The sequence below is a fragment of the Triturus cristatus genome, chromosome 7 (genome assembly GCF_964204655.1).
Source record: "Triturus cristatus chromosome 7, aTriCri1.1, whole genome shotgun sequence".
Classification (NCBI taxonomy): domain Eukaryota; kingdom Metazoa; phylum Chordata; class Amphibia; order Caudata; family Salamandridae; genus Triturus; species Triturus cristatus.
In genome coordinates this window covers 273,754,474-273,779,035 of record NC_140590.1, presented here as the reverse complement: position 1 = coordinate 273,779,035, position 24,562 = coordinate 273,754,474, and the positions used below count along the sequence as shown (strand labels likewise).

Genomic DNA, 24,562 nt, shown 5'->3' with positions numbered 1-24,562 from the left:
GGGGCTACACTACACTAGCGTTAGTTAGGAAGTGGGAGGCCCACGGGATTCGTGTGCAGAGTGGAAACACTCACGCGTAATGCGTAAAAGTCAATAGCAATGTTACAGTTTAGAAATAGATAGATTTAGGACACTTCCGGAGTAGCTAGGAAGTTGAGACTTGAAAACTAGACACTAGGATAGTCACTATCCTGATGAGCACCGGAGTACCCAAGTTACCTAGCCCACAGGCTGCGGGTGCATAGGGGTGAAGATGCGTCGTTTTCGTCGTCGACTCCTATGGATGCCTGAAGAAAGATGCTGACAGGCAGTCAGGAGAGAGTGTCCGGTGGATCCCAAGCCTGGGATCAAGAAGAGAAGAAACCTGCAAGCAGAGGGGACAGAGTCAAGGTCACTAGCCAGTGACCACGTGGGACCAGGAAGGAACCAGGCGATGTCGTGAAGAGTTGCAGGTGAAGGTGAAGCTTGTCGCTGCAGCCAGGAGGACCAGGAAGCGTCGAGGACGACCAGGACCAGGAGGCGAGCTGTCCCACGAAGGCTCTTGCTGTCGGCGGCGTCGAAGTTGGACTAGGACTCACCAAGCCTTGGCAAGCGGAACCCACGAAGAACAAGGGACTTGCTTCTGGTGCAGACCAGGAAGGTCTGGGGTGCTTCTTCTTTGCAGAGAAGCGGGAGCCAGTCTGGAGGAGCCAAACCAGCGCAGAAGATTTCAGGGAGCGTCGTCACAGAGGCCACTAGCCAGCGGGCAAGCAACCGGACAGACGCGGCAAGCAGGAAAATGCTGAAGGGCCCCACGCAGGACTCGTGGAGTGTGGGGGGCTGGTCTTCGGTGCAGATGGTGCTTGGGGTTGGGGCTTCTCAATCCCCGGTGCACAACTTCGAGGGTACCTCAGAAGCTGCGCTGTAAGTTACTAGCCACTTTTCCCAGGTAGCCGGTCCCACGTCGCTCGTCGCCTCCACGGATCTCAGCTCTGCTGCAGATGTGGATGAGGGTCGGAGAAGTCTGGAAATCAAGGCTCTGGTCGGGCTCTGCAGTCGGTTCCTCGTCGAACGTTTCACAAAGCAAAGGGTAGTCACTTGATGGTGCCTGTTTGCACAGGGTAGCCACTCCTTGGCTACAAGGGAGATTCTTCAGTCTTCTTCTTTCGTCGAATGTCGAAGGTCCAGAGTTTCTGTTCAGTTTTGCAGGTTCAGGATAATCTAAAGTCTTGAGGCCCAACTCCCACTCTTATACTAATCTGGGGGGCTGGGATACCTGCTAGGTCACGCCTTATGGGTGGGACCTGGGAGGGGGTGGTTACACCCACTTCCCTTTGTCCAGTTTCGCGCCAGAGCTGGGGCTGGAGTGCCCCAGCGCCGGTTTGAACTGGACTATGCAAGGAACACCTTGTGTGCCCCAGGCATGTCTCATTCCTTTCAGCCCACCCTGCCCCAATACACTAAAGGCTGTCTGGGGAGGTGCTAGCACCTCCCCAAGCAGGAAACCTATTGTCCAGGCCTCCCTGGCTGGGATCACTCCCAGCTGCAGGAGGTCAGACTTGTGTCTGTGGCAGCAGCATCCATTTTGTGATGCTGAGGCTTTGGTCAGAGGTTACACAGCAAAGTAGGATTTTAACATGTCTCTCCCTCTAGAAGGGAGGAATAATATCCTCATCACCAGAAATGGTATAGGGGTATTATTCCAAAGTGTTAGACACCTTACACGACATGTTTTGATACAGCCCAACCATAGTTACCATAACCGTTTAAGATTATAAGGCACTTTAAGAGTATATGGTAGGCTATATCATAGAACAGCTATAAGGACATGGTTCCGAAAGCTGCAGACAGGCTCAGCTCATGCTAGAGCACCATCTCACATGTTACCAAGCACTCTGCCTCCAGGATTGTTAAGGCCTGCCATAGGAGTGACTGATAGGTACACATGTGTCTATATATAAGGCAGATATAGGCATACTATATCTAAGCAAGGGGTGATTACACGACCTTGCCCCAGCTGAGTGATCAGCCAGTTGTGTCTGATTGGAAGGCCAGACCAGGGGTGGCATAATACATGCTGCAGCCCCTGGGAGGCCTAGGGTACACCTATGCCCTGGGTACCTAGGGTACACTGTACAGGGTCCAATAAGGTGATCCTTACCAATTGGTTATGTACCTAGGGTACATGGAGTCCATTTTACAGAGAGAGCAGACAGCCTGAGACCCTGAATGGCAGGATCTCAGGCCAACTAAGTCGAAAAACCAGCTAGACACTAGGCAAAAAAGTTGGGGGTAACCATAGTCAGATATCCACCTTCCTACAGATGTCTATAAGGGTTACTCTACCGCAGACCCGTGTCAAAATCTTTTCGGCGTAAGGACTCCCACTGACAAAAAATTCTAGAACTTGGTATTCCTCATCATTGACAACTATCAACAACCATAAGCGCCCCCAATTCCAACAACAAATCATTTTTACAGTGGGGAAATAATATTAAACAGTGTTTAGCAAAGCAAAGGTAAATGATCCGGGGGGCTTGGTCAGAGGTGTAGCTAAAAACAAAGGGGATCATTTATGAGGAATTGGCAAAGGGAAGACCAGAAGTCTTCTTGCTGCGCTGCCCTACGCCAATGTGAAAGGGCAGGAATTCACCTTATTTATGAAATATGGTACATTTCTGTCCTTTACCCTTGTGTTGGCGCACAAATTGCTGCCTAGCACCAACATAGTAAGGATTGTTTTTGTGCAGGGAGGGGTACCGTCCTGCACAAAAACAATCCAGAGAGGGGTTTTCTTCTTTCTATGTGTGCTGCAGAAAGTGGAAATAATGAAGAGAAATGAAAACATTTCTCCCCGTTATGCCTGCTGTGTGGAGGCGTAAGGTTTTGGCGCTGCCCCAGGTTTACATGGTTTTGTAAATCTGGGGCAGCGTCAAAATCCATGGGTGTTACGTGGGAACACCCACCTCAATACCCATGGAACGCCTACTTGACACAGAGTAAGGCTTAGCAGCGACTTGCACTGCTTTGTCTTACTCCATATCTATGAGGCCATGTAAAGCCACCCAGGATGACTTTGCGTCACCACATATATATAATTGAGACTCTTGCGCTGCTGGAGCTTCAAAGAAAGTGACGCTCCAGCGGCACAAGCATCTCATAAATAAGCCCCAAAATATTTTGTTTGTTTTTTAGAACTTCACAATTCGGTAGCTACATATAAAATAATGGATAGCTTAAATGAAAAATACATTTTAAAAAGATGTTACTCAGTGGGAAATGCACTGTAGTACATTATGAAACCAATATTAGTTAATGCACTGCAGATGTCTGTGTCTGTAACCAGAGAGCCACAGATTTATATTTGGTTGGTGCAGTGGAGAATAGTGATGTGTAATTTTTTTGTGCTACGAGATCACTGGCTGTGATAAAAAGCACTGTGAATGCGTGAGTCATTATTTTATAATATTTTAAGATAAAATGGAGCTTCCAAAATGTAGGTTTTAGTAAATACCAGTACATAAGTAATGTCATTTTCTTTTACATAACTGTCCCTTCAACCCTCCTCAGGGGTACTAAGCGCTGTGTAAATACAGTTATGATTAAAAGCACGCACTTTACAGCCTAGGTATTAACTCTACCTACTACCACTGAAAAATAAACAATCACAATGCTTGGAGTGATTACTGCTCCCAAGCACCCTTTAAATTTGCAGATTAAGTCATAGCTGCATTTGCATTTAATTCAGCCAAGCAGGCACCCTGGTGTGAAGGATTGTTTTACCTGTCTGCCCGGTCTCTTTTTTCACTGCACAGGAAACTCGAGTAACTTCAGCAATCAAGTTCAGCAGAAGCATTTTACCTATCAGAATGAAGCGTCCTGGACTGTTGTCTTTATCCTAAATGAAAAGCACATTTTTGGATTCCAGGCAGAAGTGAGGCCTGGAAATGTGCAACCCCCTTTCCATGACTCCGGGGCCCCACTGGGGGTCGCGCCCCACAGATTGAAGACCTCTGCTCTACAGTATACAAACCACTGGTTGGGAACTGGGTTGTCACAGGATTAAGTTTCAGGTGGTACAGGGACATCCAAGATTGGAGAATTTATATTTGGTAGTTTGGTTTGTTTGCTAGTTTGGCACTGTCCTTTGGAAAATACACTTTTAGGTACAGTTGTGTGTCATAATCGTAAAGGTGTAAAAATATGTTTGACGGTCTCAGTAGTGAAAAGAGTGGTTGTATATACAGATTGAAAAGTATGGATCCTTAAGAGACTCCTTGATGGAGTGGGTGTGAACTTGAAGAGAGTTGCTTAAAGGCAGCATCATCCCTACCAATGGGGCCACCCCTTTTGACTACTCTTTACGTGGAGATGACGGAGGAGAATGGTCCATAAGCGTGCAGAATCAAAGGAGATTCTATGCCTAGAGTATGATGAAGAGTGAAAGAATGAGGAAAGCAGTCTCATTTTTTTTAAACAGACTTTTATTGAGTTTCATGTAATTACACACGCATCCCCGCCGCCCCTTGACTGGGCGACAGCAAAGATCAGAAGGAAGTACCGCCACCAGTCCATCAATCTCAGCCTAGACCCACATCCAATGTCCCATAAAGTATCCACATTTCCCTGCCGCCCGTCTTACATGTACGATCCAATGCAACAATGTTTAGCAACAGACCCCCCGCTCAAAAACTTCCCCAACAAAGCCCCTCCCCAGCCACCCTCCCAAGCATGTCGCCAGCCACTAAGTTATACAATAGAAAAGATATGCCTCTCATACCAACTCCCACGCTCCCCATCACACGGGGTACAGCAATGAGTTGGTCAAGAACATCAGGGGAAATCACCTAACCTGATCCCATGGGCCTCCCCCTGCCCCACACTTCTACCTGCGGTGAAGACTCACTCAAGTGCCCCCTGCCACGTCCCTCTCCTCAAGGACCTCCTCATTGTCCACTGGAGGATGTTTGAGCAGCTCCAGGTGTGCCACCCATGCTTGTGCCATTTCCTGAGATTTCTCGCTGCCACTACACCGGGCCAACTGTAACCTATAGTTCCCTTCGCTCTCTGCCCACTTCGCCATCTCCCTGTTCCAGTGCACCAAACTAGGACCCTGCCTCGCCTTCCAGAGGGAAGTAAGTTCTCGTTTAGCCAGGATCAACCCCAGGTCTATAAACCGGCTGGTAACCTTAGTCTTGGTGGTGTGCGGGAACCAATGCAACAAGCAGAGTCCAGGCGACATCACTAGCTCCCTCTCTGTCACAGTCATCAGGGCAGTCATCACCTCCCGCCAAAAGTCTCCCACCCGCGGGCAGTCCCAGAGCATGTGCAGAAAATTCGCCCCACCCTGGGCACAGCGGGGGCAATCGCCCGACCTCCCCCAAAGTACTCAGCAATTTTACTGGGGGTGAGGTAGGCCCTATGGAAGATATAAAATTGAATGAGTTGAACAGTGCGTTTCGAGAACATTTCCACGGCCGCTCCGCAATCGCCTCCCAAGCCTTTTCTGCAATGGGTTCCCCCAGATCCGCCTCCCACTTGAGGCGCAGCGCTGTCAGCGGTTTGTGCATGTCAATAGTGATTCAACGATAAAGGCAGGTCACCACTTTAAAAGTACCCGCCGCCATCACTACATATTGGCAAGCGAGAGACGTATCTGGTTCCACCAGCCCATTTCGCCTATGCTTCCTAATAGCTGCAGACAGGGCAGCATGCAAGAGAAAATCCCCCCGCGGGAGATCATGGCCCTCACAGAGGTCCTGAAAGGGAAGAAGACTACCGTCCTCATAGAGATCACCTATGGCCATGACTCCTGCTTCCTCCCAGGCCAGCAGCTGGTTCCAGTCTCCCCCATGAGGCAACACGTCGCACATCCGCAGCGGGATCTCAGGAGCATAAGGGGTCCCCCCATGTGCCCTCCTGACCAGTCGCGCCCAGCATTGTCGAATCGTCCCCAATTCCGGCGGCAGCATAGCACCTCTCAGTGGCGCCCGTAGCAGCACACAGGACAGGAGGTGCTAACTCTGATCCGACCCATCCTGCTCCTCCGGCCACCTAATGTGACCCGCCACCCATTTCGTGAACCACTGAAGTTGCGCAGCATGATAGTAAGCCTCAAAGTCCGGCAACGCAAGGCCCCCCTCTGCCCTGGGCCTCTGCAGGGTAGCTAATGCCACCCTCCGTCGGCCAGTTCCCCAAAGAAACCCCGTAATCAAAGTGTTCAGCTTTGTGAAGAGTCTACTCGGAATCCGGACGGGGAGGGTCCCAAAATAGTAGAGAAACCTAGGCAAGATGATCATTTTCACCAAAATTTAACCCTACCAGCCACCGATAGCGGAAGGGTCCCCCAAAAATCAAAGCAGGATTTCGCTCCCTGCACTGCCCGCCCCACGTTACCCTCCAGCAGGTCAGCGGGATCATGATAAATTTGTGTCCCCAAATATGGCGAACACCGGGGCTCCCACGGGACATCCCCTATCCTCGAACGATTCAGCTCACCCTGCCTGACAGGGAACAGACAGGACTTATTCCAATTCACCCTGAGGAGCGCCACCCTCCCCAAGGTCTCCAGCAAGACTCGCGCTCCTCGTAACGCATCCCCAGCATCCGGCAGAAACAAAAGGAGATCATCTGCATACAATGCTATGTGGTGTACTCTTCCCTCTACTACGAGCCCTGGGAAATACCGCCCTGACCTGGCGTGCGCCGCCATGGACTCTATTGCCAGGGCAAACAATAAAGGGGATAGCGGGCAGCCCTGTCTCGTTCCCCGAGCGACTATGCAGGCTTCAGAAATCAGGCCCCCCAACCCTACCCGTGCAGTGGAAGCACTGTAAAGCAGTGCCGTCCACTGCACAAAGCTTTCCCCCAGTCCAAACTCTCGCAATACATTAAAAAGGTAGGGTCACTCCAGACTATCGAAAGCTTTTTCGATATCGACCGCAAAAATACGAGCTTCTTCCTTGTCATAGGAGTTGGACCCCAAAATGCGCAGGAGTCTGCGGACATTCATCGCAGTATTGCGAGAGGGAACAAACCCAGCTTGGTCCGCATGGACCAATGTCGTCATATAAGGCATCAAACGACTGGCCAAGATGCTGCTTAAGATCTTGTAATCGAGATTGAGCATCGCTAAGGGACTATAGGATGAACGATCCCAGGCAGGCTTGCCCGGCTTGAGAAGGGGGACTATGAGAGCCTCTCGCGTGGAAGTAGGGAGGACACCTTCCCGACGCGCCGTGTCATAGAGCGCCACCAAATGGGGAGCAAGAGCATCCGTGTAAGCTACATAAAATTCAACAGGGAGCCCGTCTGTCCCCGGTGTTTTGTTCCTGGCCATGCGCTTTATGGCACTGCGTACCTCTCCCACTTCAATATCGCGGCCCAGCACCTCGGCGGCGGCAGCCTCAAGCCGTGGCAACTCCGCCTTAGGCAAGAAGTCCTCATCTCCCGGCGTCCCAGGCCCCAACCTACTTCGATATAACTCCGCATAATAATGCAGGAATCAATCATTAATGCGCTTCTGGGTGAGAAATGCCGCCCCTCCTGGTCCCCTCAGCTCCAGTATCTATTTACCCCTACGCGCCGGGTTTGCCAGCCAGGCTAGCAACGCCCCGCCTTGTCCCGCTCCACATGCGCCTTATCTGTGTATGCCTAGAAGACAAAGCATCGCAGCCTCTCAAGCTGGATTGCAAGAGCCTCGCGCGCCTCAAGCAACCCTGCATGCCGTTCCGGGCGCTCCCTTTCTGCCTCGCGCAGCCGCTGCTCCGCCTTCTGCACATCATTTAGCAACACTCTGCGTGCTCCCACCACCTCGCCTATACAGCGCCCCCGAATTACTGCCTTGAACGCGTCCCATTCCACCACCCTAGACGATGCCTTTCTGGTGTTAAGTCAAAAATAGTCATCAATAGCCGACCCAATAGTATCCCGCAACACCGGGTCCTCTAAGGTGTCCTGACGAAGTCACCACGTGGGGATGGCGGGACGATCCCGCGGGAAGCGGCGTTTACTTCGCATGCCATTAGTACGCGGTCGTTAGTACGACCGCGTTGTTAGTTAGCATACCGTTTGTACGCAATTCGGAAATACGAATTGCAGTAAGGGGGGGAAGGTGTTGGATTTAAAATCCAACACCTTCCCTAGTGTCCGCATAGACTGGAGTTGGAATAGTAAATTATACTATTCCAACATCCAGCACCCCCTTACTGCAATTCGTAGTTCCGAATTGCGTACAAACGGTATGCTAACTAACAACGCGGTCGTACTAACGACTGCGTAGAAACGGCATGCGAAGAAAACGCATGCGAAAGAAAGTTATATATTTCGATCCCGCAGCCAATGCAAGACTGTCAACAGGGGGTTATGATCCGACGCCGTCCTAGCTAAATATTCACTATGGACCATTGCCCCGTGGACATCTGGGGAGCTATGGATCGAGTCCAACCGAACATGTAAGGCATGTAATGGCGAGAAGTAAGAATAATTCCTGGCAGCCGGATGATGTACTCTCCAGGTATCAGTCAGCCCCCACTGTTGCTGCCACTCCTGCCGCACCCTAGCCAACCGATGGACCGGAGAATCCGGGAGAGGAGGATGGGAGCGATCCAACGAGACATCAGTAATACAATTAAAGTCGCCACCCAGAAGCACAGAGCCAGGTAACCAGGGGGCCAGTTTCCCAGAAAGGCTTGCAAAAAAGGAGGTCAGTTCGGAGCATAGATACTCCCTAAAACAACATCCCTACCATCTAGTCGCCCCGCTACCACCACATAGCGACCATCCGGGTCGATCACCTGCCCAGTGCTCTGAAACGGCACCCCCGCCCGGATCCAAACCAACATGCCCCGTGCATATGTCGAGTATGTGGTACAGAACATCTGCCCCCGCCATCTCCGTTGCAGTGCTAGCCCCTCCTGCTTGTTTAAGTGCGTTTCCGCAAACCATGCTATCTGCACCTCCCGCCGTCGAAGATAAGCATGAATCTTATGCCGTCGAGCCATGGTGTGCGTCCCCCTAATGTACGGTGGCAGCCATGACACGGCACTGTAGTCACTGCTCAGTCCACCTCTTGCTGTGACATGCTTGGCCCCACCCTCCCCTCACCCCAGCATCCCAACTCCCCGAACTCCCACACCCCAGGACAGGCCCCCATCCAAACAAAAAGAACAGTCAACCTTGCCATCATGGATAGTGAAACGTGAGCCGACACAAGAGACCCAAAGCCCTCCCGGCTCTCCCCCGTCAAGTGCGAATAAACCAGCAGGAGCCCCTCAAAGACCCCCACATTTCTATTCCATTGAAAGCAACTCCCCTCTGTTCCCAGGCTACATGCCCTCTAATAATCAAACCTGGGTGACAGTACAAGCACGTCCCACCCCACCATGCAGGCCCCAATCAGCCAAACAAGTCCACTGTTTGCGGAGTGACCTCCGGCAGCTCAGCATCGGAGTCCCCGTTCGTGCTGGTAGCCGGAGAAGATCCAGACCTCTCCAACCCTCGGCTAGAAGCAGCAGAAGCCAGCCTAGAGCTACTTTGACTGATCGCCACCACCGCCTGTACAGCTCTGTCGCGCTCAAGACGACGATCCGGCAGCGGCAAGGACCCCGGCGGACTCACGGCAACAGGGGATCGCCGAGCCAACTACACTCCCTGGCTGATTCCGCACCGGTCCCGCCTGCCGCGTCTCGAGCCAGTGCCACGCGTCCTGCGGGGTGGTGAAAAAGAGGGTACTGGAGCCGTCCACCACCCGCAGCCGTGCCGGAAAGAGCATCGCATAGGAAATATGGAGTTGGCGCAATTTCCGCTTGAGAGCAAAGAAAGAGGCGCGCTGCTTCTGGACCTCCCGGGTGTAATCCGGAAAGAGCATCACCCTGGAGTTAGCAATCTGCAGGTGTTGTTTCTCTCGAGCCTGCTGCAGGAGGTGGTCCCTGTCCCGGTAGTGCAGCAATTGGGCCACTATGGGCCGCGGGGGCGCTCCCGGCTTAGGAGGCCTAGCCGGGACTCTGTGGGCTCTCTCCAGGGCAAATAACAGGGATAACCCCTCCGGCGCAACCTCGGATCGGAACCAGTCGTCCAAGTATCGGACTGCATCATTCCCCTCCGCCCGTTCTGGAACACCCACGATGTGGAGGTTATTCCTGCGGGAGCGCCCCTCACTGTCTTCCGCTCTCAGCTCCAGCACTCGCACCCTGTTCGCCATCTGTTCCAAGGAGTGCTGCAAGGCTGTCACCCTGTCCGGTACGTCCGCCATCGTCCGTTCATTCGCCGTTACCCGCTCCTTCAGCTTCTTGTGGTCATCTTTTAATAAAGCCAGGTCCACACCTATAGTGTCTATCTTGGTCTCGAGGAACTCCTGGGATGCCGTGATGGCCTGCATTATATCTACCAAGGTAGGACCGCTCGAAATCTCCGCCCTGGGGGTGTTCGTCGCAACATCCTCGCCTTCAGAACGGTGCCCCCCATCTTCATCCTGTAGGACAGCAAATCCCCGCCTCCCCGACGTTCGGCCCATCGCACGCCCAGTGCCCCCGGTCTCCAGGCGTCCTCCACTCCAGCAACTCCCAAATGTCACAGTCAGGGGCGACTTCAGTGTAGCGCGAGTATGGAGGCCAGCTACCGTGGCACCAGCAGTCCAGAAGCGTCCAGGGGCAGGGCCCCGTACCCCCCAGTCACCACTATAAGGATGGACAGGTGCACTCCTCACAGCCCGCACTTCACAGGGAGCAATCAGTAGTCCGTCAGCGCTCCCCAGATCTCCAGTCCTCCTCAGACCACCGCAGTGCAGCGGCGCTCTCTACGGAGAACCAATGGCCCGCGTGCAGACCCCCTGGTCACAGCCGCCCCGGGGAAGGTGCCTCCAATCCACAGGCCGTAGGCTCAAAGTACCCTGCCACTCCTCCAGCACCCGCCATCTCCACTAGCTCCCCCACAGTGACCCCGCACGCACCACCAGGCAGTCCAGTGCTCCACAGGGGCAAGGAGTAGAGGCAGTCTATGGGGACAGCAAGACCCCAGGCACCAGCAACTCCGGTGGGCTCACGGCCAAGCTCCGCCACCAACAGCAAGGCCCACTTCCAGAAAGGGGATCCTCTCGCCGCCGGCAGGTTCTCGTCGCCTCCAGTCCGCCGTGCCCCCCACACATGAAAGGGTCCACCAGCAGAGTAAAGCAAAGCGGGAGGCAGGCAGCAGGCCCGCTCCGCCGGCCCCCCAGCAACGCCCTCACCGCTGTCACCGCGTCGTGCAGGTCTCCTCTCCCGGCCGTCACTGGGCCGCCATCTTAGGGCCGCCATCTTAGGGCCAGGCATCAGCCCCCGATCGCAGCGCCTCGCCCGTATCAATCGCCGCTGGGCCACCTCCGCCGCCACCAGCCTCCACGTCAGGACTCACTCCTAGGCCCCCAGTGCCTCTCAGGGCAAAGTCCGGCCCCCAGAGAGCAACGGGTCACAGCGCTCTCAGCGCCTCCATCTTGCGGCGGCGCGGCCGGTCACGCGGCGGGAGAAAGAAAGAAGCCGCTCTCCGGCGCCAGCAGGGCCCCGGCATCAAACGAGCACCCACCAGATCACCAAGCATTCCCCATCATTCTGGGAGGTTAGGGGCCCCGGTAATCCTCAGGATCAGTGTCAACAGAGGGAGGCCACAGAGGAGCTCCGGAATCCTCGACCCTCTACATCGGCGCCAGGCCACGCCCCATGAGGACAGCAGTCTCATGTCACTACAATCTCCAAGCTTGGTTTGAAAGACACAACATAGAGTGCGCCAGCAAATACAGCCATTTCTAGTGGACATGAGTAACCCAGGCCTGGAAGCACTTCAAAAAGCTAAACTTGGACTTGAGGGGATTGTGCCCAGAGCTGCATCTCTAGCTGCTGACTGCTAGTTTACAAGACAAAAAAGGAACAAAATGGGGAGTAGAGAGGTACAACTCAACATGAGTAGTGGAGGTGGATACATCCTCCCAAGGTTACGCTTATAAACATAGTGATCCACCCACAGGTATGTATGTATGTATGACATGTCCTCCCAAAATAGGTATGTATCCCCACAGTGGTGGGAAGTGCACACTAGTTGTTTAAATACCCCTCACACACCAAAAGGGCCCTTGGTGTCATGCTTCATCATAGGGGTCTTCCCGCCCCTCTACGGGACTGGGCGTGCTGCGACCAACGTTTGCGTGGGAGCACTGTTGTTGTAAGACAACTATGTGGTGGTAGGGGTGTGAGAGGAAGGGTCAGGGGTGAATGGGAGAGTGAGATAAAAAATACCTGGCTCGGCGGTCTAAAAAATGTAATATACCTTTGAGCTGGTATTAATAAAAGGTGGGGGAGGAGGTGCGTATGCCTCAATGAACTGTGCCTCCTATGTCTACTAACCAGACCCCCCAGGATATAGCGGCATGGATTAGCAAATTTAGCGGCACAAATATGGAAATTTAGCGGCACAAATATGGAAATTTAGCGGCAATTTTGCGGCAATTCAGTTTGCAGTTTTTCCTACAACAAACACAGATATCTTAGTTTTTTGAAGTATTTAACAACATGAAGCTATGTATATTTGGTTTATTTACAATGTAGAGACTGTGTTTGGCTTCAAGGCTACATATATGTGATTAAAAAAAAAATTATACCCCCCAGGGCCTGCCGTGTGCCTCGTGTGCCCAAAAAGAAAGCAACCTACACACTTACAGGTGACACGATCCTGCGATCGGATTAAGTTAAAATGGTGTCTTTGTCCAAATTCCATGTCAATGTCTCTATGCGAATAACGAAATGATGATAGCTTATCAGAAATGTTCAGAAGCTTAGAAACTCAAATTATCAATTCTACATTGTCGTCCGAATCACCTCGGGTATCAGAGCACTTTACATTGCACCAGTTACGTTACATGAGGACACACATTCATTTTTTGTTCTTAGTTGTTACCTGATTTGTACTCTAGTCATTAAATATTGATGTCTGTAGAGGATGGTGTCTCTTACTGCTAGATCAAGGAAGGAATCATGGAATCTGACCACCTGAGTAAAATTGGGGGTATCATGATAATTGGGGTTTCAGTAAATTATTGGGGCTCAGCACCCTCTTCCTGGGATGCCACTGCATGTGATGTGACATTGCATGTGTTCATGAGCCACCCAGGGCCAGACTGCAGAACCAAAAGCAGCCTTGGCAAAATTGCCCTAAAACTAATGGTCTCCCTTCATGTCCTTGAATAATGTCTCCCATTTCATCCATCCACACTCTTTCTCTCTCTCTTCTGTGTTCTCTCTTATCTCCCTCTCAGATCCTTTCTTTTCTACCTTCCTCCCTCCCTCTCTCACTCTCTGTCTTGAAGCGCAGGCCTGCTGCAGTTAACCTCAGGGAGCTGGGGCAAGTGTCAGGCGCACCAGCAGTGGCAATGGGTTGGGCTGGGTGGGGCAGTCGTGGAAAGTAAATTGGTCTACCAAGCATGTTTAAAGCAAAATTGCACACACTCAGTATGTATACAATTTTAGTATCATGAAAAACGGAAGAGTGTGCAACTTCATTAGATTCAATATTAGGACTTCAGAAATATGTGAATGTTACTTAAGTAGGGGCAGTCAAAGTAGGTGACTGAACTACTCTGCAGAACTGTGAAGTTTGAGGATGGCAAAATGTATATGAGTAGAATGTCTCCGTGCACCGGTAGTCCTGGATATTCGAGTAGAGAAGCTGACACGGGTGTGTATCAGAGGAATGCGTTACAAGTGCATATATTATTTGGGTAAAGAGGGCTCCAAGTTAGGTGCTGTAATAGAGAAGTCGGTGGTAAAAGATGAAAATCAGATTTTAGGTGGCATAGCTCATTAGGTGAGAGGATAATGGAGACGTGTTTTCCTATTGGTGAAACAAATAATTTAGATGTGGTTGAAAGACTGGAGGAGGAATTTATGCCCAGAGGGCTGGATTAGGAGTTAACCCGGGACGGCTCTTTACCATTTCTGGAACACACCAATCAGAGGCGCAACTAGAGCCAAATTTCGGGGGGGGGCTGAGCAAAAATTTCGGGGGGGGGGGCTGAACTTTAAGCAATAGGCAGAGTGGAGCTGCAGGGGCTCTTAGAAGGGGTGAGCAATAGGCAGAGTGGAGCTGCAGGGGCTCGTAGAAGGGGTGAAACAACAGCAAGGCCCCATTAACATGCTAATGGTCTTTTAAAGACCTGTGAAGTGCTCGGGTGCGGCTGCTTTTTTGCCCGGGAAGGTGTCTCATCCCGGGCTGCCACACACGACGGGGGGGGCTGAAGCCCTGTGAGTCCAATGGGTGTTGCCCGCCTGACACCAATAACTCATAGTCTGAATGCAGTGCAGAACCTCTTTGTCCAAAGTGTGCCGATTTCGCGGGCACTTTAGGATAAATCGCGGCATTTTTGCAAAAGTGCCGATTTCGCGGCAAACCGCGAAATCGCGATATCCTGGAGGGTCTGACTAACATATTTCGAAGCTCCCCAAGCTTCTTCTTCAGGACCATAAGGATCCCTTCCTATACTCACAGTGATGTGTTATATCATCATAAATGTATGGTGTAGGAAAATATTATTATTATGCAAGAGAGATGGCTGTATGAAATCATAATGCCTCAATCGGTCTTTGTAGTCGTTATACCTGTAAAAAACAACAATGGGGAAAAAGGGGGGGGGGGGAACGTATTTTACATGCTAAATGCTTGATCCATTGTGAGCATTGGTGACCTGTAAAAAAGTGATGATATAAGTTCCATTACATTTAGTTTTAATGAAATTAAGTGTCCTTGCGTGAAGAAACTAGGTGAAGGACGATAACAAAAGACAAAACACACACAGAACATGAAGCACACACTCTATAAAAAAAGGACCTCAGTTGATGAGCCCATAGAATTCATAAATCTATATTGTAGCGCTTAGTATGTGGTAGGACATCAGAAATCAACCTACTTGAAGTATGTAAGGTTAAAGCACCATGAGCCTTTGAACGGATGGAGGGAGTGCCTGATAGGCTATCTAAAAGAGGAAAACACGTTTTTACCAGAGAGGATTGATCGGTAGTTCATGGACTCATCCTTGTAAACGTGAGACTCCTATCGGCTATGCCGTACTTACGACTCCTGGTACACTGCCCTGCTTCGTGCAACCTCCCCGAACGGCTCCGCTGGATAATTGAATCATGTTCAAGGTTCAGTTTAAATATGGTTGCTAATTGGAGTTGCCGCCTCAATTACGGTGGCGCGAAAGCCCGTGCTGCACCTGTGTGTAGCCGCCTGAGTGGAAGGGGTTCGCGCTGACTCTGCCTCCGTTAAACCGGAAGCGGAAGTCTTGAGGTGCGGGCAATAGTGCAAATACTGGATAAAATTCCAATATTGAAGTTTATATGAGGCGAGGGTTATTGAAATTGTAATTTACTAAAAGTTTTCACAGTGCCTGTATGTCGTTACGGGAGTTGCCGAGATAGCTCCGCTTACACTCCCCGGGATGAACCGGAAGTGTAAATCTTCTGCCAGTGATGTTGTGTGAGTTGCCAGGATACCTCCGCTGACATTACCCGGGATGAACTGGAAGTGCAAGAGTACATGCAATGATGTTCGGGGAGACAATTTTATTTAATGGATAAAGTTTTCAGAAGAAAGTGCCTCGTTTACAGAACCTATGTACTAGTTTGCGAGTGATTTATGTTTATTTGTTACTCGATGTAACCCCGAAATGAAAAGGCGGGGGAGGAGGGTTCTGAAAACAGTCATTCTAATCGGATGTCCGGTGCTAAAGGGAATAAGATGTCAAAGCGCACACAGAAGTGGTAGATGCCTATAGCGAGCAATAGGCATCTAACCACAATATATTGATTATTACATATGGGCCAATAGATTATAATCACCCTATGTTATAGCCAGCAAATTACTGGTCGTTAATAATGAGGGTAAGTTTTTTGACCAAGGGACAGGATGATCCATTATTGTTGGAGTAAGATGCCCAGAGAGGTGTATGATATGGCCCGCCTACATAGTGCTAAGGTAAATCCATGGTTGTTTGTTGATTGTGAGATGTTGTATTGTGCCATCGGTGTCTCCACACTGTCCTGCCGTCCATATGTACTAAAAAAAATATAGTATAATTTCAGTGGAGTTAGCCAAATGTTTTGGTGACTAGTACCCCTAGTCACAGAACCTAATGGTACATTTTAGATTCATTTTTTTTTTTTTTTTTTTTTTGAAACCGTTTATTACATGTTAAAAAGTTACAAGTATGGGCCTACAACCATCCGGCCGGCCGCTAGAGTGGCAGAAGCACATGACATACCTACAGTAAGAGTCTCTTGGCGGTGCAGATCGGTAAATCAGGAGATATCAATAGCGCAGGCCACATAACTCCAAGCCCACAATACGGTTTCCTTTTTTCAAAACAAAACAACACAAAAAACCACACCCGCAAGGCAACCCGCCATCCAAAGTGACGGCACGTGCTCCTTAAGTGGGGGATCCCAACCAGCAGCCAAACTCTGAAGAGGGGAATGGGAATAGATCAGGGACAGGGGAACCACACGCCCGTGGCTGGGGGAGGGGGTCGGCTAGGGGGACGGAGCTGGTGAGGCGGCCGGTAGCAGTGGCGGCTCACAAATACCCCCGCGATAGGCGTTCCAGGGGCCCCAGATTTTCACCCACGCCCCAGGCTTACCCCTCGCCACATACACTACCTTTTCACGAAACATACACCAATCCATATGTTCTTTCCAGGCCAACACCGCTGGGGGCCACTGGGATCCCCACAATTGAGCAATGTCGCGCTTAGCTATCATGTATCCCAGAGTCACCCACCGCGTCTGCGGGACCGAATAGTCATTTGGTTCCCACACATTCAGCAAGCATCTCCTCGCTTCAGGCAACAGCGCAACACGCGTCACCACACGCAGGACCTCATGCACACCACGCCAGAATCGCTCCACCTGTGGGCATTCCCACAGAATATGCATGAAAGTTGCCAAGGCACCACAGCCACGCTTACACAATCCGTCACCAACAAAGCCCATACGTAGAAGCCTTGGCCCCGTCACGTAAACCCGGTGGAGGATCTTAAGCTGGACGAAGCGAAGGCGAGCCGGGATGGCCACCTCCTTCGGAGAGGCCACCGCGGAAATCCAGTCCTCGTCGTCCAGTTCCAGCCCGTCGGCAACCCAGGCCTCGCGGAGACTAGTCAGCAGGCACGATCTGTCGTTGATCAGTTTTTTATATATAAGGGAGATCGTGCTGTCTGGGACATGGCCATCCAGCACTCTGTCCTCCAGGGGGGAAGACTCCGGAATGGACGCGACGTCAGGGAAGACGGAGCCCAGCGCGTGGCGGACTTGCAAGTACCGAAAGTACTCACTGCCCTGCAGCTGAAATTCCGTCCGCAGCGTCTCAAAAGTTTTGAATCCACCCCTTGTCCAGAGGTCTCCCACTGTGCTGATTCCGATCGTGTCCCACTTCTCGAAGCCCTTCGATGTCCACAGGGAGCCCAACCTCTCAGACGCATATAGCGGTGTCGCCCGGGTCAAACGGTCCTTCCACCCCATCGCTGCATTAGCCGCGTGCCAGACACGCACCATGACACGCGTCGGTCCCGTCAGACGGGAGTCGGGCGCGCCAGAGTAGAGCGCTCGATTGTAGTCGCCACCGGGCAGGAGCATCTTGTCCATTTCAAATGCCGGGTTCAGGGCGGGCCCGTAAAGGCCATGATTAATCGCAGCTAGCTGGGAGGCCCAGTAATACCGTTTAATGTCCGGGAGGGCAACCCCCCCATCGTACCACGGGAGCGTCAATTTAGCCAGAGCAATACGCGGCCTCCCGTCCCAGAACAGGCGCCGCTGCAGGCTCTCCACCTCACGGAAGTAGCGCGCCGGAACCAAGTCCATAGTGTTCTGAAGCGCATACAGAAAGCGCGGCAAGGACATCATCTTAAACAAGGCCGCTCGGCCAAGCGGCGAAAGCGGAAGACGCCGCCAGCGCGCAACGTCCTCCCGCAAGCGCTGGAGGGGGGGTAGCAAGTTCCGCTCGTAGCGGGCCTCCGGGTCTAGAGTAATATATATACCCAGGTACCGGAACCCCTGGGAGGCAATCTGGATCGGGCAGTCCCGTGGTAGGGCCGGAGCCTCCCCGGAGAGCACATACACGCAGGATTTCGCCCAGTTGATGACAAGGCCTGAGTTACGACCGAAGGAGCGCAAAACATCAACCAGGACAATCAGCGAGTTACGCGGGGAGGCGAGATACAAAAGGATATCATCGGCGTAGAGGGACACGCGGTCCTCGTGCTCGGGGGTCCAGCGGAGACCACGGATAGAGGGGTGCCACCGCAGCCACTCCGCCAAGGGCTCCAAGGCCAATGCAAACAGGAGCGGTGACAAGGGGCAACCCTGACGCGTGCCCCGCCCCAGCGCGAAGGGGGCCGAAACTCGCCCATTCACCACCACCTGCGCCAATGGGCCCGAATACAACAATTTGACCCAGCTAATGAATCCCGGTCCAAATCCAAATTTCGCCAGCATCGCCCAGATGTATGACCATTCAAGCGTGTCAAACGCCATGGTGGCGTCTAAGGACGCCAAGATGGCCGGCTCCCGCACAAACGGGACACGCGCGAGCACCCCATGCAAGCGTCGCAGATTAAGAGCCGTGTTGCGATGGGGTATAAAGCCAGATTGGTCTTGGTGGACCAAATCGCCCACCACGCCAACCAGCCGGTTGGCCAGTACCTTGGCGAGGATTTTGGGCTCCGCGTTCAAGAGCGAGATAGGCCTATAGGATGTAACCCGCTCACGGGGTCTCCCCTCCTTGTGGATCACCACGATTGTGGCCAGACGCTGGTCCGGCGGGAGGGAACCCCGCGAGTGGGCCGCCAGGAACATGGCGCGCAGGTGGGGCGCCAGTACATCCGGTCGCAGCTTGTAAAGCTCGATGGGGATACCATTGGGGCCCATGGCCTTGCCGGATGCGACCGAGCGAATAGCCAGGGCAATTTCGTCCGAGGTGGGAGGAGCGTCCAGCAAATCCCTGTCCTCCACCGTAAGGGAGGGCAGCGCGATGTCCCGAAGCAGGGCATGGGAATCTTCCTCCGAGCAGGGAGAAACCGGGGAGTACACCTCGCGGAAGTAATCCGCGAAGCAGGAGACAATGGCTTCCGGCTCGGTGACAGGCACACCATCCATCCCCTCAATCAAAGGAACCACACGACTCGCTCTCTCCCTCTTGTCCAACCACGCAATCAATTTACCAGCCTTATCACCCACATCATACAGTCGCCCCTGTTGCTCTCTACTGAGGCCCCTGGCCGCCTCCGTGACGAGGGCCCTATAGGCCGCCTGCTTGAGGTGCAGAACATGCAACTTGGCGTCCGTTACCCCGCTCCCCAGGTCACCCTCTAGTTCCGCAATTTCGGCCTCCACCCGGGTTACCTCCTCCCGCTCGCGCCTCCGGGCATGGGAGATAAAGGAGAGGGCCTCCCCTCTGAGAACTACCTTAAAAGCCTCCCACAGGGAGATGGCCGAAGGGACAGACCCCACATTCTCATCAAAGTATCTCTGTAAGGATTTGATCAAGTCGGCACGAATAGTGGGGTCACGCAAGTACCAAGCATTGATTGGAGCCACCCTGCCCTCCCCCCTAGGGAAGACATCGAAATGTAACAGTACTGGGGAGTGATCTGAAATGCCCCGCGCCAGATGGCACACCTCTCCCACCCTCCCAGCATAGGCCGCCGGGACAAGGATATAATCAAGCCGCGAGAGGCTACCATGAGCACCCGAGTGGAAGGTGTATTGCCGCTGTGCGGGATGCTTTAGTCGCCAGCAATCCACCAGGCCCAGAGTATCTAAAAGGCCGGACAGCCAGGCCTGTGCCCGGGGGAGGTCCCTAGGGGGATGGCGATCCATAGACCCAGAAACTACCGCATTAAAGTCCCCCCCAACCACCAGCAGGCCACCCGGGAGGTCCAGGAGGAGGCGCCCCAAGTCCGCAAATGTAGTAGATTGTAACCCAGGCGGGACGTACACTGATATAAAAACAAACACTCTACCCTCCATTCTACCCACCAGAACAGTGTAGCGTCCCCTCTCATCATGGCGCACCTCATCAATCTCCAACGGGAGCGAGTTCTTAATCATGATACCCACCCCCCGCGAGCCCGAGGTGAAGCCCGAGTGGGCCACCAAACGATAGCCTCGCCGATTCATGGCATGAAAGGAGTTACCTATAAGGTGTGTCTCCTGCAGGAAGATAACATCTGGTGAGATACGTTTCAGGTACTGCAGGACCACACCACGCTTAATCCTGTCCCCCAGGCCGTTAACATTCCATGACAACACAGTCAAATCCCTACCCCCCATCATACGTAGAAGCAATCAGTCGTCCCCCACAGAGCATCTCGAGAGCAACAATACAGTAAAGGGCTTGCCTTGCGGTGCAAACAAACAACACACCCCCCCCACCCCCCATCCCAACAGAACTCCCCCCTCCCTGCACCCCTGCATGAGCCCAAACAGCCCCCCCAAAGTGCAGTGTGCCTGTCGCCCCATAGATGAAAAACTAACTAGTCCCCCAGAGGAGGAGGGAAGCCCCCAACAGACCCCACACGACCTCCATCGGAGGGGAACATAAACGATCAGTAAATGGTAAAGGAATGTTGTCCAGAGCAAGGCCTTCAGTTCTGATCCGGCGGGCCCTCCCCGCCAACCACACCCCCCCCACCCCCTCGGCCCCGATCTCCAGGCAGAGTGTCCAACCAGTCCCCAGCCGCCTCGGGTCGGTCAAAAAAGTGCGTGCGCCCATCCACCTCCACCCTCAGCTTAGCTGGAAAAAGCATTGAGTACTTAAGGTTCAGGTCCCGTAGGCGACGTTTAACTCCGAGAAAACTCAATCTCTGTTTTTGGACCGCCGGAGTAAAGTCTGGGTAGAAATGCACATCCATGTTATCAAGCTTGACCGGTCCCTGTTGCCTGGAGGTCTGCAGGATAGCGTCTCTGTCCCGAAAATTAAAAATCCGGGCAATGAGAGGCCGCGGCGGGGCACCGGCCTTAGGTCTGCCCCCAGGGACCCGGTGAGCACGTTCCACCGCAAAAAGCTTACTCAGCCCCCGGGGCTGGAGATGGGTAAGGATCAATTCTTCCACGAAAAGATCTGCCGCCTCCGCCTCTCGTCCCTCCGGCACTCCCACAATGCGAACGTTATTCCTCCGGGCCCGACCCTCGGAATCCTCCAGTCGCCGGTCCATCAGGGCGCTCGCCTGGCCAAGCCGGCGCACCTCCTTTTGGAGGGCCACCACGTCCGTCGTGAGGCTCGTTGTGGTGTGGGCCAGGGAATCGACCCGGTCGTTGGTTTTGGACAAGTCAGCCCTCACAAGGCTAACATCCACCAGGACCGAGTCTATCTTTTGCGCTAGGGTGTCGAAGCGCTGGTCCACCGAGGCCTTCATCTCTGCGATGGCGCCCATGACGTCCCGGAGGGTCAGATCCACCGGTTGAGCAGATGCCTCCGTCGGGCCCGCCGGGGATGTGCGCGATGTCTCTGGAGATCCCTTCTGGAGGGTGTAGCGGTCCATACTGTTGGATTGAGGCGCCGGGCCGCGGCGAGTCGTCTTCACCTTCGCCCGGTCGCCATCTTGTTTGGTGGACATGCCTGCTCTCCCACCGTCGTGCCAATCTCCTCGAAAGGGCCGATAAACCAGTTCACGGGTTCCGGGGGGGGGGAGGGCGACCACTGGGCCGCAGGACGACTCACGGCCGGCGGGTCAGCCGGGCACCTGGACAAGGCCACACCACCGCACCCCGCTCCGCAACCCTACCTCGCTTGAGGGCAAGGAGAGCGCAAAAGCGAAAGTGAAAGCACGGGATACGCGAGTCGCCCAGCCCTGCCCGCCGCTGTTGTTCGCTTTGTCCCCGGATCGCCCCACTACTCCAATCCGGGGGGCCAGCGCGGAGAAGGCCGCAACCTTCAATCGGTGCTCCCACCGGTGTCCGGGGTCCGATTCGAAAAGGAAAAACGGATGGCGCCTCAGCTCGGGTTCACCGATGCAGTCCCCTCAACAAGGACAGGATATAGCCAGGATTAATTCAGGAGGTCGTGGTGGTCCTCGGGAGCCTCGCACCTACGCGGCCATCTTGGTTGCGCGCTAGGCTCCTCCTCTACATTTTAGATTCATGAGGGGAACTGGTTCCACGGTATCTCGTCGTTGAGTCCTAGGATGTGCGTTCCAAGACGGAATACCCACCATTGTTCCTTCTCAAAAAGGCCTTTTTCTCCTTCCAGTCGTTCAATCACAGTCCATTGTAGATCCTCCACCCAGTGTGTGTTGGTCAGATAGTGGTTTGACATCTTCGTAGTACTCCTCCCACATCGGATGTTACTTCGGTGTTCTCCTATACGTACTTTTACGGGTCTGGTAGTCATGCCTACATATTCCAGACCACATGGACAGGTGATCATGAACACTACATTCTTGCTGTTACAGTTAGTGAAGCTTCTTTGTCCCACTCACTGCCATTCCTGAACTTGATGTGCCTACTTCTGCTTGTGAGATGACACGTACTACAATTACCGCATGGGTGGTGTCCCTGTACCGGTGGTAGTATATCCCCTGGTTTATTTGCAGGTGTTTTCTTAGATCTGGTATGAACGAGCATGTCCTTCAGATTTCTTCCCCTCTTGTGTGCAAAAATTGGTTTTGCCATGTTTAGACGGCAGCAGTTAAGAAGTCGCCAGTGTTTGTTCACAATTCTTGTGATCTGGTTGGAATGTGTGTTGTATGTTGTCACACATATAGGTCTTACTTCAACCTGTGTGTCGGCTCTATCTTCTAACAAGGCTTCCCTGTTATTGTTTCTTGCCCTTTTCATGGCCTTGTCAATCACCTTTTCTGGATAGTTCCGTTTTATTAGCTTGGTGCGTAGGTCAAATGCCTGACTTTTAAATTCCCGTAGTTCTGTACAGTTCCTCCGGAGACGTAGGAACTGTCCGTACGGTAGGTTCTCCCTCAAGTGGCGAGGGTGAAAGCTGTTAAACAGAAGCAGACAATTCTTGGCAGTTGCCTTGAAGTGTGTCGTGGTTTTTAGTGTCCCTTCTTCTGGATAGATATTAAGATCCAGGAACACCAGATTCTCACATGAGGTTGTATGCGTGAACTTGAGGAACTCATTCTGTTGGTTGATCAATGTCATGAGATACCGTTGAATCAATGTCTCCTTCCCATATGACCAGGACATCATCGATGTACCTTTTCCAGATCTTGATAAGTCGGAGAAAAGGATTGACGTCATTCAGGATTTTTTTCGCTTCCAAGTGGTGCACATAGAGACCCGCAAGACTAGGAGCGAAAGTGCTTCCCATGCTGGTCCCGTGCTTTTGTTCATAGAAATTATCAGCATACTTAAAAGTTCCTGGTGAGTGCCAAGGAAACGCACTCCATAACAACATTGCGAGGTGTTTGGAACTCCCAATGCATGGAGAATAGCACTTCCTCGATAATAGCCAGGGTTTCGTTGTGTGGGAGACTTGTATAAAGACTCTCCACATCGAGTCCCATGAGGAGATTCTTGTTGGGATCGAACTCTATATCCTTGATTAATTGCAGAACTGCCTTGGTATCCCTCAGGTAAGTATCCGTGGCTTGGACCAAGGGGCGGAGGAATGCATCCGCGAATTTTGATAGTGGTTCCAGGGGGTTGTCCAAGATCCTTGTGGATCTTGGGTATGGTGTAAAAATAGGGAACTCTAGGGGACTTGTTGATAAGGAATTCAGCCTCTTTCTTAGAGATCCAATTGTGGGCCATTGCCTCTTCCACCATTGAGGTAATCCTAACCCTAATTGATTCTGTTGGGTCATCATGAAGTATTGTGCAGTTGCTACGGTCTTCCAGGAGTTTTTTACATTCTGTATCATAGTTGCTTGCTGTTTGTAATACTATTGCTCCACCTTTGTCCGCAGGTTTTATTACGATGTCTTGATTCATAGATAGTTGGCGTATAGCCTCTTTCTCTTCCCTTGATGTGTTCTGGAAGGTCATGTTACTTTGTACTGAGATGCCCTGTATTTCCTCCATTACAGCTTTCTCAAATGCCAAGAGTTCCACATGAAGTGTGGAATCAGGGGGAACAAAGGTTGATTTATTACGTAAGCCTGTATCCTTGTCCTCTCTTTCTGTTGTCTGTTTGTCCTTGAAGAACACCTTCAATTTCAGTTTGTGGATAAACTCAGTTATTTCTGTACATATTTTGAATTTGTCAATTCGGTTCGTAGGTACGAAACCCAGTCATTTCTCAAGGACCTGACGGTTCGTAGGTACGAAACCCAGTCATTTCTCAAGGACCTGACTTTGTGTGGGTGTCAGTGGGTGATCGGTTAAGTTCACCACCAAATTCACTTCCGGCTGGTTGATGGTAGGGCGGTCGTCGGGCCGGTCATACTCCTTGTTGAAACCCGAGGTGTATCGTCCTCTGGTGTGGACCAATGGACGTTGTAGCCCCCTCTGTTCCGGCCTCTTCTTGGTCCCTGGCGTGCCCATAAAAAAGGCGGTGGAGCATGGTAATTATAATCATATTCCTGGGGGGGTGGTATCCACTGCGGAAATGGTCC

General features: G+C 52.4%; 1 protein-coding gene across 4 annotated transcripts in view; it reads left to right on the top strand.

The window, feature by feature from the left end:
* Positions 1-24,562, top strand: part of LOC146809395 (oxysterols receptor LXR-beta-like) — a 198,166-nt gene that overhangs the window by 9,754 nt on the left and 163,850 nt on the right. The window lies entirely within an intron of this gene.